The sequence below is a fragment of the Equus caballus genome, chromosome 30 (assembly GCF_041296265.1).
Source record: "Equus caballus isolate H_3958 breed thoroughbred chromosome 30, TB-T2T, whole genome shotgun sequence".
In the NCBI taxonomy this organism is placed as follows: domain Eukaryota; kingdom Metazoa; phylum Chordata; class Mammalia; order Perissodactyla; family Equidae; genus Equus; species Equus caballus.
The window spans coordinates 18,151,074-18,167,532 of NC_091713.1; positions in this window are offsets into that span (position 1 = coordinate 18,151,074).

A 16,459-nucleotide genomic window follows, 5' to 3' on the forward strand; every position below is an offset into this window, starting at 1 on the left:
GTTGAAACCTGTCTCACCCTTGTGATCATGGCCAACTTCTCCCCTCTCTGAAGCTCTGTTTGCCTTTCTTTTTTTCATTTGTTATTTTACTTATTGAGGTCACATTGGTTTACAACATTGTGCAAATTTCAGGTGTACATCATTATAGTTTGACTTCTGTATAGACAGCATCGTGTTTATCACCAAAAGTCTAGCTTCCATCCATCACCATACACATGTGTGCCCTTATCCCTTTTGCCCTCCCTTTACCCCCTTTCCCCTCTGGTAATCACCAATCTACTTCTTGTATCTATGTGTTTGTTGTTTTATCTTCCACATTTGAATGAAGTCTTATGGTATTTTGGGCATCTGTTTCCTCACCCATAAGATGAGAGAATAATTTCCGGCCAGGACTATTTTGGTAAGTTTTACAGACCACGTGTCTAAAATGTGTAGCACCTGCCTGGCTCTGAGTGGGCGCTCAGACTTTTTAAATTATCTGTGTCCTGACACCCACGTGCTCACTTTGTGATAAGCGTCCCCTGCAGTGGTAGCCAGACCTCTGTGGGAAGGGGCGGGAGCAGAGGGGCAAAAGCAGAGACACAATCTCTCCCTCAATAGCATACAGCGGCTCCAAGACACTTTCAAATTTGGCATCTCACCCCTGAAGGCCACTCTGAGGCAGGGCGGAGGGGGTCAGCCCCTCTCAGGAGTGGGCAAGGGTGCCAGAGGCAATGAGATGTGCCCATAAGCTCAGAGGCAGGGCCAGTCCCCACGGGCGCTCTCCCACCCCAAGCCCAGGCTCAGTGCCACGTCCACACTGCAGCCCCTCCCTGGGCCTCCTCAGAAATGGCAATGCCCCCTGTCCACCCAGAGGTGACTGCCTCACAGGGGGTGGGAGGGGACAGTATTAGCCAGGGAATAAATTTACTACTTAATGACCAGGAAATTTTTTAAAAAGAGAGATTAGAAAATTTCAGAGTGCATTGCACACAAGAAGAGAAGATACTATTTCACGAAACTTTTGTTTCATTTGTGTGTTTGTGTGTACTGAGTATTGATGTAAAATGTGTTTTTTGGTTGGGTCACTGTCAAGAAAAGTTTGAAAAACCCTTTATTAGATATTGAAATTTATACTGATTGCTGACTGCTGTGTTCAGAGCAAATAGACTTCTTCCAAGCACTCCAATTACTCTACACTGGGGGGTCGGCAGATTTTCTCCCCATTTCTTCAATCTGATGCAACCATATGAAGAAAATTCTTCCAAATCTGCTTCCATGACATGGCAACCTCCCTCCAGCTCTGAAAACTCTAAGGCCTCCTCACGCCTTACAGGGTGAATCCAAACTCCCACTGGCTTCTAACCCACCACCTTTCCAGCCACATCTTCTGCAACTTCTCAGTGTCTCTGCTCCTGCCAGGCTTGTCTTCCCAGGGTAACTTCCATCTGCCTAGGAGGAAAGTGCCTTCTCCACCTCCACATATCTCCATCCTCCAGGCCCTGCCCATTTTTCACTCCCCTCTGAAGATCTCCTCACTCGAAGGCCATGTTTATTCTGTCTTCCTGTGAAAGCACAGCATTTCTTATGCAACGAGCCCGCAGGGGTCCCTGGTCACGTGTTGCCCAAGGCCACTTGCTGAATTGCTGCTTTAAAAACCACACTCCATCAGCATGATGCTTTTGAGAGTCATCTCTGTGTGACATGCCTCAGCAGCTTGCTCCTTTTTTTAACCACTGAGCACCACTCCGTGGTTCATATCACGCTATCCATTTGCAATGAGTTTGCCAAACAGCAGTCTGAAGGAGCAATCCCCACAAGGCTGCCCTCACTTCAGACACCAGCCACAAGTTTGGGGGTCCCCAGGACCACCCACACTTCAGATGAGCTGGCTACAAATTTAGGAGTCTCCACAGCCACCCTGAGATTCAATAATTTGCCAGAACAACTCATAGAACTCAGGAAAGTGCTATACTTAGAATCACAATTTTATTATAACAAAGGGATACAAATTAGAACCAGCCAAAGGTGCCAGCACATACGGCAGAATCTGGGAGGGCTTCAAACATGAAGTTCCCATGTCCTCAGGGATGTGTTACCCTCCTGGCATCAATGTGTGACAAAATGCACAGAATATTGCTAAACCAGGAAGCTTACCTGCACTTTGGTGTCCAGAGTTTTTACTGAGGCTTGATCACATAGTGCCCATATGGCTGACCTTCAGTCTCCAGCTGCTCCCAGAGGTTGGAGCTGACGTGGTGTGTCCCAACCCACCTCATAGATCACATTGTTAGACTGTTGGGTGACCGAGCCCCCAGGCAAACAAAGACAGTTCTAGGAGGCAGGACATCCCAGGGGCCTACAGATCCCCTCCCAGTAGCCGAAAGCAAAGGCCAGACATGTCTCTGGTTAATTCTTTACTACACACCATGCACCTGCTGATAGACATTGAGAGAGCTGCCAGTTTGGGGCTGTTAGGAATTAAGCTGATGGTACAGGCAACAACATAGGTGAATCTCAAAAACATTAGGCCAAGTGAAAGAAGCACATCCTTATGATTCCATTCATATCAAACCATTGAAAAGGCAAATCTAATCTATGGTGATGGTAGGACAGGCTACAGCTACATGATTTGTGGGGCCTGGTGCATTTTATTGTATGCAAATTACACCTCAATGAAGTTGGTTTTTAAAAACCCTACTCCCACTGACTGAGCCCTGCCTCTATGCCAGCCATTTTGCTAAACATTTTACAATATTAGTGCTTTTATGCTCAGATAGCACTGCAAGGTGGGCATTATAAACCCTATTTTCCAGATGAAGACATTGCAGCTTAGAGAGAAAAGTAGCTTGCCCACAGTATCACCTGGTAAGTGACAGGTCTGAATTTGAACCCAGGCCTATTAGGCCCCAAATGCCCTGAACCAGTGTCTGCCAGCACCCTGTTCTCTACTCAGCTCCTCCCTGGGTTGTGTTTGGCTTTTCTGTTGTGTTTTTCTGGATCTTTCTACCCTCTACAAGTCCCTAAGTTCAGAGATGGCATCAACACGGAAAAAAGGTGTCCACTGTGGGGTCCATTTGTGCTCTCCTTTTCAGACTTTTTCATATGCATATATCTTCAGACACAAGTACGTAAAGTTTTTCTTTTGTTATTTTTTATAGAATGGGGATCTTACTGTACAAACTGTAGCATGATTTTTTTTTTCATTTAACAATGTTTTATGAGTTAAAATTTCCTGAACTCTTAGATGGTGTTATCTGAGTTACTCATTGGTTGATCTTTCAGGGCAAAGAAGGAGAGAAAGTTTTAAAGTTTTCTGAAGTGTCTGCTGTAGATGATAACCCTGCTGTCAGTCCTGCACAAGGCTCTCTTATTGAGATTTAGGATGGTTGTAACTTCTCCAAACTGACACGAAAGGAGAAATCCTTTATCGAGTACATTCAGCTCTGTTTTTAGAGTGGTTGTATTTTCTTAAGGACAACTCTAAAGGGTAAAATATGAAATGTTTGACACTAATTTTATATATATTATATGCTAATTTATATCTACATCTCTATATATTTATATCTATGTCTATCTATCTATCTATCTATCTATCTATCTATCTATCTATCTATATCATGAACTTAAATATTCTCCAAGAACCTCTTTAAAGGCTGCCTGTATCCCAGGATGTAGGCATGCTATAATTTATTTAGCCAATTTCCCTTTATTGCATAGCTCACCTCCCCCTAGTCTTTGAGAATTATAAATCATGCAGCAATGGACCCAACCACACATAAATGTTGTATTTTAACTTTAAGTACTAACTAAAATGAGTGTGAAATTTGTCAGAAAAGACGAAGAATTTAGAAGTTCATGGTGGGGGGCAGTTTGCGGGAGGTGGTCTCAGGTTAGATGGTGTCTGGGCTCCTTAAGAACAGAAACATCCCGGGCTCACCCACAGATGTGGCAGCACTTCTGCACTAAATCGAAGTCCACGTTGGTTCTTCGCAGCTTATAGTCCCATATGGTTTGTTGGTCTCTCAGGCAGCTCTCTGGGTCTCACCCTGATATTTTTGGTCTGAGAAAGAGGCAAAATCTGCTGCCAAGAGGAATCACAGAGGTGCATCGAATCCTACAGTTCTGTTTTCATTTTCCTGCAGGCAACCTGTTGCAATGTTGTCTGCGTGACAATAAATAGAACATACGGACGAATTTTAAATTCTCTCTGGGATCAGACATCGGTGAGGCGGGATCTGAGTTTAACCCAGTGCGAGAGTAAACTGCACAAAAGGATCCTGGCCACAATCAGAAGACAGAGCTCCCCGTGGGCCGGTGGGTGACAGGGCTGCCCACTGAGGGGAGCACACAGCTGCGAGGCCACCCATGTGGGTAGCAGATGCTGTGAGCACTCAGCTTGGATTCCCTTGCATCCCTCTTACCCAACTTCTCTTCGTATCCTCATGTGATGGAGAGAGAGAGAGAGAGAAAGAGAAAGAGAGAGAGAGGAGAGAGAGAGGGGAGAGAGACACAGCAGGGGTTGGGGGAGAGAGGGAGGGAGGGAGAAAGAGAGAAAGAGAGAGAGAGAGAGAGAGAGAGAGAGAGAGAGGGAGAGAGGAGCAAGCTTTCTGGTGTCTTTTCTTATAAGGACACTAATCCCATCATGAGGGACCCACCTTCATGACCTCATCTCAACCTAATTACCTCCCAAAGGCCCCCCCCCCCAATACCAGCACATCTGGGGCTAGGGCCTCGACATATGAATTTGGGGGGTGTAATGAGTCTATAGGGGTGCCCTCACTTGGCATTTTCTCCTTTCTGGTCATGCTTCTCTCACCCCTTACGCCTTTCACCAGGGAGTACTTTCTTAATAAATCGCGTACACACAAGTCCCTGTCTAGAGTCTGCTTCTGGAGAACCCGAGCCAAGGTACCGTGCTTGTGAAAAGTGAACTAGAAAAGGTGTTGAAAGAGCTTTACACAGCTTAAGCCAGCAGCCATGGGAGGACCGAGTGCGGTCAGGGCAGAGAAACGGCTTGGAACAGCGTGTGCTGGGGAGGAAAGCCACCACGATTGCGCAAGGAGTTCTAAAGATGTATCAACATTTGCTCCCAAGTAGGGAATAAATTGAAATCCCCACCTCCTCTTCCGCCTCCCATCCCGCCTGTCTCTCTGGGTTGTGCTTCTCAAATGGATTGTTCACACACACCCCTCCGCAGGGATGTGTGAGCGCATGTCGGGAGTGCAAGAAACAACAGGATCAATATGAGACTTCTTCATGGAGTATGGACTTCACTTAAAAGTTTCTGGGGTAAACAGTAATGTACTCTAACCAATAAGTAACTTAAAACACTGGCTTAAAAAAAAAAAACCCAGATAGACAATTGAATTTAAAATTCAAATGGATTTTTAAAATTTAATCTCCAGTTGTTACTGACCCCTTTGAGACCATACTCCAGATTTTCAAGGGTAAAAGTTCTTTCTTCTTTCCCATCAGAGGGATTTCAGTACTTTTGGGCTATCCAGTATCAATACTCCTTTTCTTTTTTTACTAACAGAACTGCAATTTTGTTGGTGGACCTAACTTAAAAAACACCCTACATTTTCCAGCTTCCCTAGGAGAGAAGGTGGCTGAGTGTGAGTTCTGGCCAACGAGACGTAAGTAGAAATTACTGGGTGGGATATCACAGAGCATGCCCACTTATCTAAGGGCAGATCAGTTCAGCTGGCGAGCCTCCTTTTGGCCTTGAACTTTCTCCTTATTCCAGCCTGGAAGCGACCACAGGGCAACCATGGGGAAAATGCCAAGAACTGGCTGAGACTTCTGTCCTGTTATCCTTGAGTCCTTGAACCACGCCCTTAAGTGCCTGTCTCTGAACTTTTTGTAACAAGAGAAAAATAAAACTCCTAATTCATTTAAACCACTGTTTTTCAAGTTTCCATTATACCTGATGGCAGTTCTTCATTGATACAATATCCAACGCTGGGAGAAATTTTCAACATTTCTCAGTTGTCTGTGAACTTTTACTTTCTGTCTTTCACCTTTTACAAAAATGTCACTGCCACGTCTTGAGTCTTCGAGTCTCATCTTATCGTGCTCTATTTGAGGATGCTGAAGGATGGAGAAAAAGCTGAAGGGATCAGATGCCTGGGCAGGAGAAGGAATCCACCCAGATGCATCTAAGAATGAAGACCCAGGGCCCCCTGTCCACGAGCAAGGGAAAGCCCGTGTGACTCTCCTTATCCCATCTTCCCACCTCCTCCAGCTGCCCTTATGAAGTCCACTAGAAAGCGGGGAGCCTTGGGGTAACATAGACGTAGTTCTGTTCGTCTCTGTATCCTTTACTAGCCACGTATCTCCTAGTTTCTCATCCCTAATCGTACCAACTTTACCATATTACTGGGCTGATGACACGTAATAATGCATATTCGGTGCCTGCACAGCCCCTGCCTTCCCACATAGCACCACCAACACCACACGCACATAGACGGCATTGTTCTGTACAATTTTCAACTTTTATTTAAATGCTATCATTTCTATGTCTCCTTTGGCAACTTGTGTTCACGCAACATTTTCTTTATGCATATTGATAAGCGTAGCTGTGTAGTACTCCGTTGCATGAGTATATCATGATTTATTTCTTCATTTTGCCTACTGATGGACATCTAGGATGGTCTCTATTTTTCATTCTTACCAACAGTGCTGAATGGACACTCATATTCACGTAGGTGAGGGTATCTACCTAAAGAGGAACTGGGGGCCTTAGAGAATTAACACCTGCAACTTTAATAGTGCTCAATTTCTCTCCAAAGTAGTAGATCGATTTATTCTCTCATCAGCAGCATATAGACATCCTCTTGCTCCACTTTCTTGACAACACTTGGTATTCTTACTTTTTTTCCTTTTTGTCAACTAATGGGTAGGCTTTGGGGGACCCTAACCAATAAGACTACTGCTCCTTTCCCAAGCTCTGAGCCAAATGGGAAATAAGACAAAGGGCTCGGCAGATGGAGAAGCAAACACCACCTTTACCGGCAATAAAGTTGGGTTACAATGAGAGCCAGAGAACTTGCTAGGCCCCAGAACAGCCCACTCGTGGAAAGATTGAATCTGCAGCATAATCACACTTACCTGGGCTGCTGGATCGTGCTGGTTTAGGTGGCGAGGGAGAGCAAAAGAGACCAAACTCCTTGCATTCAGGATCTTTTTTAGATAAGTTCCACCCAGCAGAAAAACATGGGCCAAAGACCCCCCCAACTAGGTAACTCATTCCATCTCCATGGGGAGGGGGAAGGGTAAGACAAGAGGCTGTGAATATTTAGGGCAATCTTCCTTTTTAAAGTCAACATCAGGATTGGGGAAGAAACGTGTTTCTCTCAGCCAGTATGAAATGGCATCTTTGTTTCTGGTTGCATTTCTCTGATTGCTGGTGAGGTTGAGCAAATTGTCATGAGTTTACCAGCCACTGAAGCTTCCTCTTCCGTGAACTGCCTATTCCTCTTCTTGACCCATTTTTCTGTTGTGTTGTTTGTCTTTCTCTTACGGATTTATATGCAATATTTATCTATTCTTAACACCAAATTTCTGTCAGCAATACATATTGCTAATATATTATCTCTGTCTTTGAGTTGTGTTTTCACTTATTTGAGATGAAATAGAAGTATGTGAAAACTGAAGTTTTTTGTCTTAATGTAGTCAAATACTTTTTCAATCCTTCCCTTTAAGGTTCATGGTGTTTGCGTCTTAAGAAATTCTTTACTTCCTTTTACTGGCTATGGTAGCAAGAGTTTCAGGGTGTGTATGTGCTCAGTTGCTTCTGTCACATCCCAAGGATGGGAAGCAAAAGTCTGTAGTTCTGAGGGCCAACCCTGGAAAGAGGAAAGGCATGGAGGAAGAAAGAGAGAGAGTTGGAGGACTGTCGGCACCAGCCCCTACACTGAGCTAGTCCTCAACAGCACGATTTCTAGAGTTCCGCTGGACTCAGGCCCCATAGCCCCAGGAGGATGCTGAGTCACGATCCCTGGCCCCTGGGATAAGAGAGCTCCTCAGGCCACAGCAACCAACAGGCCAGGGAAGACCTCTGTCCTTGGGCATGAGGAATCTCTTAAGACAGAGAGGCCGAGATTCCCCTGGAGCATGGTAAGGACCGCGCACAGAAAGTCAGCACACTCTGAAGGCAACTCTGAATCTTTGTCCAGGATGGTCCTTTCCTTTTAAGGACAGAGTTTTTCCCATCCACATTGGGAATTGTCTTCCCGCAGCCTGCCTCTGAGAGGTTTGGGGAGGTGGCAGCTGAGACTCGACAAGCTCTGTGTCCATCCAGGTAAGAAGGGGTACAAGGGGACCTGAGTGGGCTTGTGAATTCCAAGTGAGCTGAGATGGCTGCAAGGATGAGCCATCTCCCGGAATAGGATGTGGTAAGGAACATTGTGCTGAATTTTCATCTGGAGGGCTATTTTCTCCACATCATCACTTCTGCTCACGCATTCCCCGAGATGCCTCTAACGAAATCATCTTCCCTCTCTCATCTGCAGCTTCTAAGTCTTGAAGTCACCTGGCACCAGCACCTCCTGGGCTGTGTCACCACCTCCCCCTTTTCACCCAGGATGAGCTCAATCAGCGCCAAGCTGACCTGAACCTCCAGGCTACAGGAGGTTTCCCTCGATGGTCTTCTTCACCCGGCATGGACCGGCCCTCCATCCAAGGACGGTTCTCCAGTGCCTTATCCTCTCTTCTAAATAGGTGTTTTCTTCCCAGCCCTTCCCCCCACCAAACTCCTTATTACTTCTTTGTTTTTTAAAATCTACAATTTTTTCCCCCTGGGAAAGATTCACCCTGAGCTAACATCTATTGTCAATCTTCCTCTATTTTTTAGTATGTGAGCCACCAGCACAGCATTGCTGCTAACAGAGTCGTGTGGGTCCATACCTGGGAACTGAACCCAGGCTGCTGAAGCAGATCACGCTGAACTTAACCACTAGGCCACTGGGGCTGGTCCCTTCCTCTCTTTTTTTTTTTCCCACCCCAAAGCCCAGTACATAGTTGTATGTTGTAGTTGTAGCTCCTCCTAGTTCTTCTGTGTGAGCCGCTGCCACAGCATGACTACTGACAGATGAGTGGTGTGGTTCTGGGCCCGGGAACCAAACCTGGGCCACCAAAGCAGAGTGTGCCAAACTTTAACCACTAAGCCATCAGGGCTGGCTCCCACCAAACTCTTGATAATTTACATCACAACCCAAATGGTTTTTGCTACAGTTAGCAGATCATTGATGTCATCTTCCCAGGGATGCAACAATCTTGCTTCTCATCAGCTCCCACCTCCCACCTAGCCCCAGCCCCTCTTCCCCAGAGTCCTTGTTCCCCTTCGGTGAACCCAATTTAGCTGAGACACATCAGGGGGTGCCAATGGTCTGTGAATTATGGTGAGTTTCCTAAAGGTTATGGGAGTTGAACGGGAATTTCCCTAACATAATCGAAAGGAATTATGAACACATTTTAATATAATAAAAGCAGATTTGTGTAATGTGTAATGTGTCTGTTTCTTGCCCCAGGGAAGGCCTGGCTGGCTGGAGCTCTGCCTTCCCTCCCTGACCCTTTTTCTCCCATCTTCATCCTGTAGTTTGTCATGGTAACCAGTAGGTGGCTGCAATTATACATACCCGCACATGTGTGTGCACACACACACACACACACACTCTCTCTCTCTCTCTCTCCAAGCTATTCATTTTCATTTACAAAGTTGCCAAAAATAAATGAATGAGTGATTGGATGGATGGCTGGGTGCATGAGTGAATGACCAAATGAATGAATGAGTGAATGAATGAATGAGGACAAAGGAGAGGACTGCTGACAGAAAGACACCCAGTGGCAGTGACTATTAAAGACTGAATTTTTTTTATACCCCAACTGTTCAGCACATCAAGGCAACAGGCCATGGGAGCCAGAAAAACATGCCATTTCAATCCAGCAGTACAGAGTCTCTGAAATAACAAACGAAAAAGAAAGAAGGAAAAGAATAGGGGAGATCATAAAGGGGAAAAAGAGGAGACAGGACAAAGAAAGAGGGAGAGAGAAGAGCAGCTGCTACAGCTCATTCCAGGACAGACTACGCAGCAATAGGTGTTAACAGAGACTTAGATTCAAATATTTCTGAGTGCCCAGGACATTCCCGGCACTGAGCAAGACACACTTCCACACACATTCCCTCATTTAACACTGTCCTCAAAAGGAAAGGACCATCCTGGACAAAGATTCAGAGTTGCCTTCAGAGTGTGCTGACCTCCTGCGGGCGGTCCTTGCTGCACTCCAGGGGAATCTTGGCCTCTCTGTCTTAAGAGATTCCTCACGCCCAAGGACAGAGGTCTTCCCTGGCCTGTTGGTTGCTGTGGCCTGAGGAGCTCTCTTATCCCAGGGGCCAGGGGTCGTGACTCAGCATCCTCCTGGGGCTATGGGGCCTGAGTCCAGCGGAACTCTAGAAATCGTGCTGTTGAGGACTAGCTCAGTGTAGGGGCTGGTGCCGACAGTCCTCCGGCTCTCTCTCTTTCTTCCTCCATGCCCTTCCTCTTTCCAGGGTTGGCCCTCAGAACTACAGACTTTTGCTTCCTATCCTTGGGATGTGGCTGAAGCAACTTAGCACGTACATACCCTGAAACTCTTGCTACCATAGCCAGTAAAAGGAAACAGAGGATTTCTTAAGACACGAACACCACGAAGCTTAAAGGGAAGAATCGATAAAGTATTTGACTACATTAAGACAAAAAACTTTAGTTTTCATGTATTTCTAACCTTGGGAGGAAGGCATTATTCTTTGACTTTACAGATAATTAAATCAAAGCTGTAAGAAACTGAGACTAGCCTGATGGCACCGCTGTGTGCCTGAGGAGGGTGTTTCTGGGTGAATGAACTGGCGTACGGAGAACACCATGTAGGTGGTGGCTGTAGGGAACACAGCAAATGAGTCATAGAAAGAGCATCATTAGAGCTCAGGAACCCCATCCTGTCTTAAGTTCATTTGCTGTCTCCCCTCCCAGGCCACTTGTACAGAAGTTAGAGGCACAAACACTCAATACCAAACACCAAACTCTCCCACCTGCTCTGGAGATGGTAGGGAGGGCTCGGAGAGAAGATCCTAGTCCCTGCCCTTAGGAGCTTCAGGCTAGTCCAGGAGATAAAGCTGACAGCCATGAAGCAAAAAGACAAAGTGGACATAGAATAGAATGGGGGCTGACAGGGCTGGCTCAGACATTACGTGCTATAGGAATTCAGAAGGCGGAGGGAGATGTGAGGGACTGAACGCTCAAGAAAACATTCGCGGAGGAGGTGAGAGATACCATAAGGAGGAGCTTGGTGGAGGAAAGGGTTCCAGGTGAAAGGGACCAACTAGATGAAGGTAAGAATGAGCCTGATGTCTGGAATAGAATAAAGACGCTCTCCAGACTGGAATGGAAAGGGCCTAGGCATAGTGGAAATGAAACGGGTAAGAAATAGGGCTGGACTCCAGAGGGACTTGAGAGTCAGGGGGCTTCCACGGTGACCTGGATGTCAGCTACCAACATAACTTTCCCAACAGCCCATTAGAATATTGATGAAGATGGGGGATGGGCACTCACTGAAAATTAAGTCTAATAGTCAATCAATCCCCAGTTACTAACTACAAAGCTTATAAAACTGGATTGAGAAGCCCAATCAGAAGCAGATATGAGGACATCTGTCTCAACATAGACAGAGGGACCCTCATTCCTTTGGTCACTGCCTGACCTCTACTCCAAAACACAAAATTTTATTGAAAACTGGCAGTTCAGAGCACAGAGCAGCTACTTTTAGAAGTAGGCAAAGAACTGTGTTCCTTCTCCCTCAGTCCCTCACCCCCTTGCCCCTCAGGAGCGCCTCTCTCTTTATATATCTGTTTCTAGACTTCTACTTCCAAATGCAACGGGTCAGGCAGTGAGAGGTGAGGGGAGAGAGGGATACAAGTCAAGAAGAGGCAGAGGCAGTGAACTCTGAAGACTACTTTCAGCTGTCAGAGAACTGAGCAGTGGGGGCTGGAGAAGAGGCATTTCAGTCCAGTGGAGTGGAGGAGATGAGAGCCTGCGAGACACAGGATTTGGGCTGGGAGACCTTCCCCTTGACTTGGTGCCCAGAGATGAATCCAGAAAGGGAGTTTGACAGGTAGATAAGTGAACAAAGAGAGAGATGCCGCGGTGAGCCACACACCCCTCTGTGGACATATACTAGGTCTGGATGGATCCCTACTGCTTTGAGGAGGAGTAAACCAAAAGCCAAGACAGCACCTATGAAAACACAGTGTGGAATATTGGAAAGCATCCATCATCCTAAAGACCTAGCGAATGTCCAGAGCTCTGGAAGTGGTTTATTGCAGAAACCAAAAGGAAAATTGAGAAATAGTACTTGGCATTCTCCAAAGCATACGGAAAGATATGGCCTTCATAAAGCAGAGCCAAGAGAAAATGATCTGAAATGAAAAGACGGCAGATAATATTATATGAAGAGGAAGATAAGGACATATTACAGGAAAATTAAACATGCAATAGAAAAAATAAAATTCACGTTGGTGCCAAATATCACTCCACAGATCACTTTCTAATCTCAAAGAGGAAATATATCTGTACAATAGAGAGCCCCTACTGTTCCTACCTTAACAACATAATCAAACTTAGCATCATGAATAACGGAACAAGTGGCAATATGAAGAGTATTGTATCACCATGAAGTATTCTTGCCAAAAATGTTTAAGCAGAATCAACCACACCTTTAAACCTAGCTTTCACATTATAGCAAATACAGGGATGGAGGAAGACCCAAATACACCCAGAGGAAACAATCAGACAAATCCAGAATGTGGGAGAGTGTACACATCAATCTCACGAAAAAGTGTGGTGAGGGGAGGAGGGAACTGCTCTAGGTTAATAGACCAAAGAGGCAAAATAATATAAAGCAATGTATTAACCTTGATTATGCACTGATTTGGAAAAAAGGCATTTTGGGGACAATTGAGGAAGTTTGAGTATGGTCCAGATATTAGATATTAGGGAATTGTTGTTAAATTTTTTAGCTGTTATACAGTATTGAGATTATAGAGAAGAGTCTCCGTACTTTTAAGAGATAGATGCTGAAGTATGTAAAAGGGGACATGTGATAATATTTACAATTTATTTGCAGATGGGTCAGCATTGGAAATATGCATATATTAGAAGTAAATAAAATATTAACAATTATTGAACTTATGTGATGATCATTACATTATTCTTTCAACTTTTTCATGTGGTCATTTTTCATAATAAAAAGTTGGGGGGAAATCACATTGTGTGAGTAAAGAGCAGAACTAACTGTGATCCCCCAAATCAGTAACGTGAAGACAAGCTTGAGAAGCACTCCCAGAAAGCGGAAGAAAAGAACAAAGACATGAAAGCTATGAGAAAGAAGGTGACAGGTATGTAGACAGAGATAGAGAGAGCCTGAGGGAGTGGGAGTGAGAAAACAAGACGGAACAAATCCTATTTTCCAAGCAGCAGACATAAAAAAGAATGGTGATCTAACATAGGAATAATAAATGTTCCTAAAGAAGACGTTAGAACAAATAGAAGAAATAATCAAAAACATAATTAAAGAACATGCTATAGAACGGAAAAACAGCCTGAGTAGGAATTATAAAAGCACAGTCTGGATTCCAGGCAAAATCAATGACTTGACCCATTTCTAGAAACCTTTTGGAAATAGTTTTTAATTATAAGGAAATGCAAGAAAGTACTATAACCATCCACAAAAGGGAAATTTTTTATTTGCATCACAAGCAAAGGAATGGACTTTATGTTACAGACTTCTCAGCAATGTTATTTTTTTTTAAGTTATATCCAGACCATTTTGAGTGAAGAAAGTTAAGGATACAAGAATTTCATTCCCAGTCAAATTGTTTGTGATATGTAGAAGCAGCATAAAAATATTCTTATATAGGGGCATGGAAGACATAACTTTTATGGAAAAAAAAAGCCATTTGGCCAAGGGATAAATTTGGAACACAAAACTGAAATCGCGTATGAAAGTATTTGTGGGTCCTTTCTTGCTGGATTTGGATCTCAAATCTTAGTAATCCAGCCCAATTATGTGTTTACCAAGCTGCAAAGCTTGGCCATGCAGAGTCCCATCATCTCTTTCTCTTCTGCTTCTGCATCTTTTCCAGCACCTGGAGGTGTGGTTTTGAGCCATATGCATCACTCCATAATTGTGATGGTATTTTCTTGCCATGCTTAATGGATATCAAAAAAAATAATTGCTGCTATTCTGTTCCAGTAGTTATGAACAATAGTAAATGATTAACATGGTAGAAGGCTTTGCTAGGAAAATTACTAGACTAAGGATCTTTTTTTGCCTTCCATTGAAAAAAAAGTTAAATATGGCCACATAATAATAAGGCCCTTTAATAGCAATTTTTCTATATTTTCAGTGGTATAAAATTTTTTGTTTTGTTTTTGATTTTTAAAAAGAAACACAATACCAAGAAGCAAATATTATGTCATTAGCCTCTATTCATATCATCTTCGAGCTAAGATATGTGAAGGTTCCTCTGTTAATTATTATTTAAGAAGAATATGTGTAGTGTGATCTTGACTATTCTTATACATACAAATGCATATATAAAAAGAGAGTTTGGAGGACTGTGAATGAGAAACGAAGACAAAAATGAATCTTATTTCCCAAGCAGCAGAAATCCTCTCCAGGGAAATATCTGCTTATGTTAGAAGCTTACCTTGATGAGCCCTAGGGTGGATGGTGATGTGTTCATGCACAAACACACATATCACAGGCAGGCACATTACAATTAGTAGAGGGAAATTTTTCGGCCATGCGGCTTTTGTTGTGTGGAGTGGGGGATACAAAATGAGGAGTTAATTGAATTGTTCCAAAACATAGAAAGAATTGGGGGAAGCTAAACACAAGAAGAAGAACACCTAACACTCGTTATGTGCCAGACATCATTCTAAGCATGTTTTTTTAGGGAATAACAACTTTATGAGGAAGGTACTATCATTATCCCCATTTTACAGATGAGGAAACTGAGGCAGAGTGAGGTTAAGTAGCTCATCCAAGGTCCTACAGCTAGTAAGGAGCAGAACTTGGGGATCAAACCAATTAATTCTGGCAACAGGACCTACGTTCATAGTTTTGACTATATGCCTGTGTTCACAGTTTTGACTATATACCTGTGTTCACAGTTTTGACTGACTATATACCTGTGTTCACAGTTTTGACTATACACCTGTGTTCACAGTTTTGACTATACACCTATGCTCACAGTTTTGACTACTTTGCCGGCTACACTGCACTGCCCGGAAGGAGACCTAGTGGAGAGAGAGGCATCTAATAGGAATTTGGATACGTTTCTGATGGATAGGATGGGATGTGGATTCTCTTTCCTATCTTCCAACAAAGTGTTTTATAAAATAGTCAGTTCTCCTTAATGTGTGGTAAAGTTGAATTTATTTTGTGGGATACAATGAAATGCCAACTGGGGTGTGTGTGTGTGTGGTGTGTGTGTGCACGTGTGTGTGTGCACGTGTGTGTGTACAAAAAGGATATAAGAATACAGAAGAATCTTATTCTCCTTTACATTTTCATTTTCTATAATTCTCTACAGTAAATGCATACACTTTTATAATCAGGAAAAAAGATTCTTTCTTAAAAATAAATTTATACAATTTCGTATTTGCCATATGATGATTGCATTTAAAATATTCATAGCAAATAGCTTGAAAAGAAACTCATCTAAATGTTAGCAATGATTATAACTAGATGGAAGAATTGTGAGCAATCTCTTTTCCTTCCTTCCTTTACTGAATTTTCCAATCGTTCTATAATAACTAGATGTCAATTTTGAAATGAAAAAAAAATTGTTTTAAATGTAATCAAGAATAATAATTTTAGATGCAACAAGCAATGGGATGTTATCAAAGAGAAGGGACATGAAGATAGCGGGTTTTAGGAAAGTTGGTCTTACTGTATCTGGAATTGATTGGAGCAAGGCAAGAGGCCACTGATTGAGATACGGAGGGTCCTGCCCATGTAGCCTTGTAAGCTCTCCAGCCACAATGAGATCTTCTCAGCTTATTAATGTATCCAACAAATACTTGAATGCCAGCCATGGGCCAACCATGCGCCAGGCACAACAAATGAGGAGTTTACAATAAGTGGGGTGCTCACGCACTAAAAAAAAGTAAACCAATGAACACACAGCTAATATCAGATAGTGATAAGGGATAGGAAGGGGAAAAATAAGGTGCCGACCAAAACACATAGGAGACGTGGTGAAGAAGGAGTTCTGCTTTAGATAAAGTGGGCAGGAAAGACTCGAGAGGCATTAAGCTTGAACTGAAGCCTGAAGGGTGAGAAGGAGCTGGCCCTAGGGAAGGTATTTCAGGCGGTGGGTACTGCACAGAGAAAGGCTGGGCAGAAGAACATAGATGACATCAGTAAGAGGGACAGA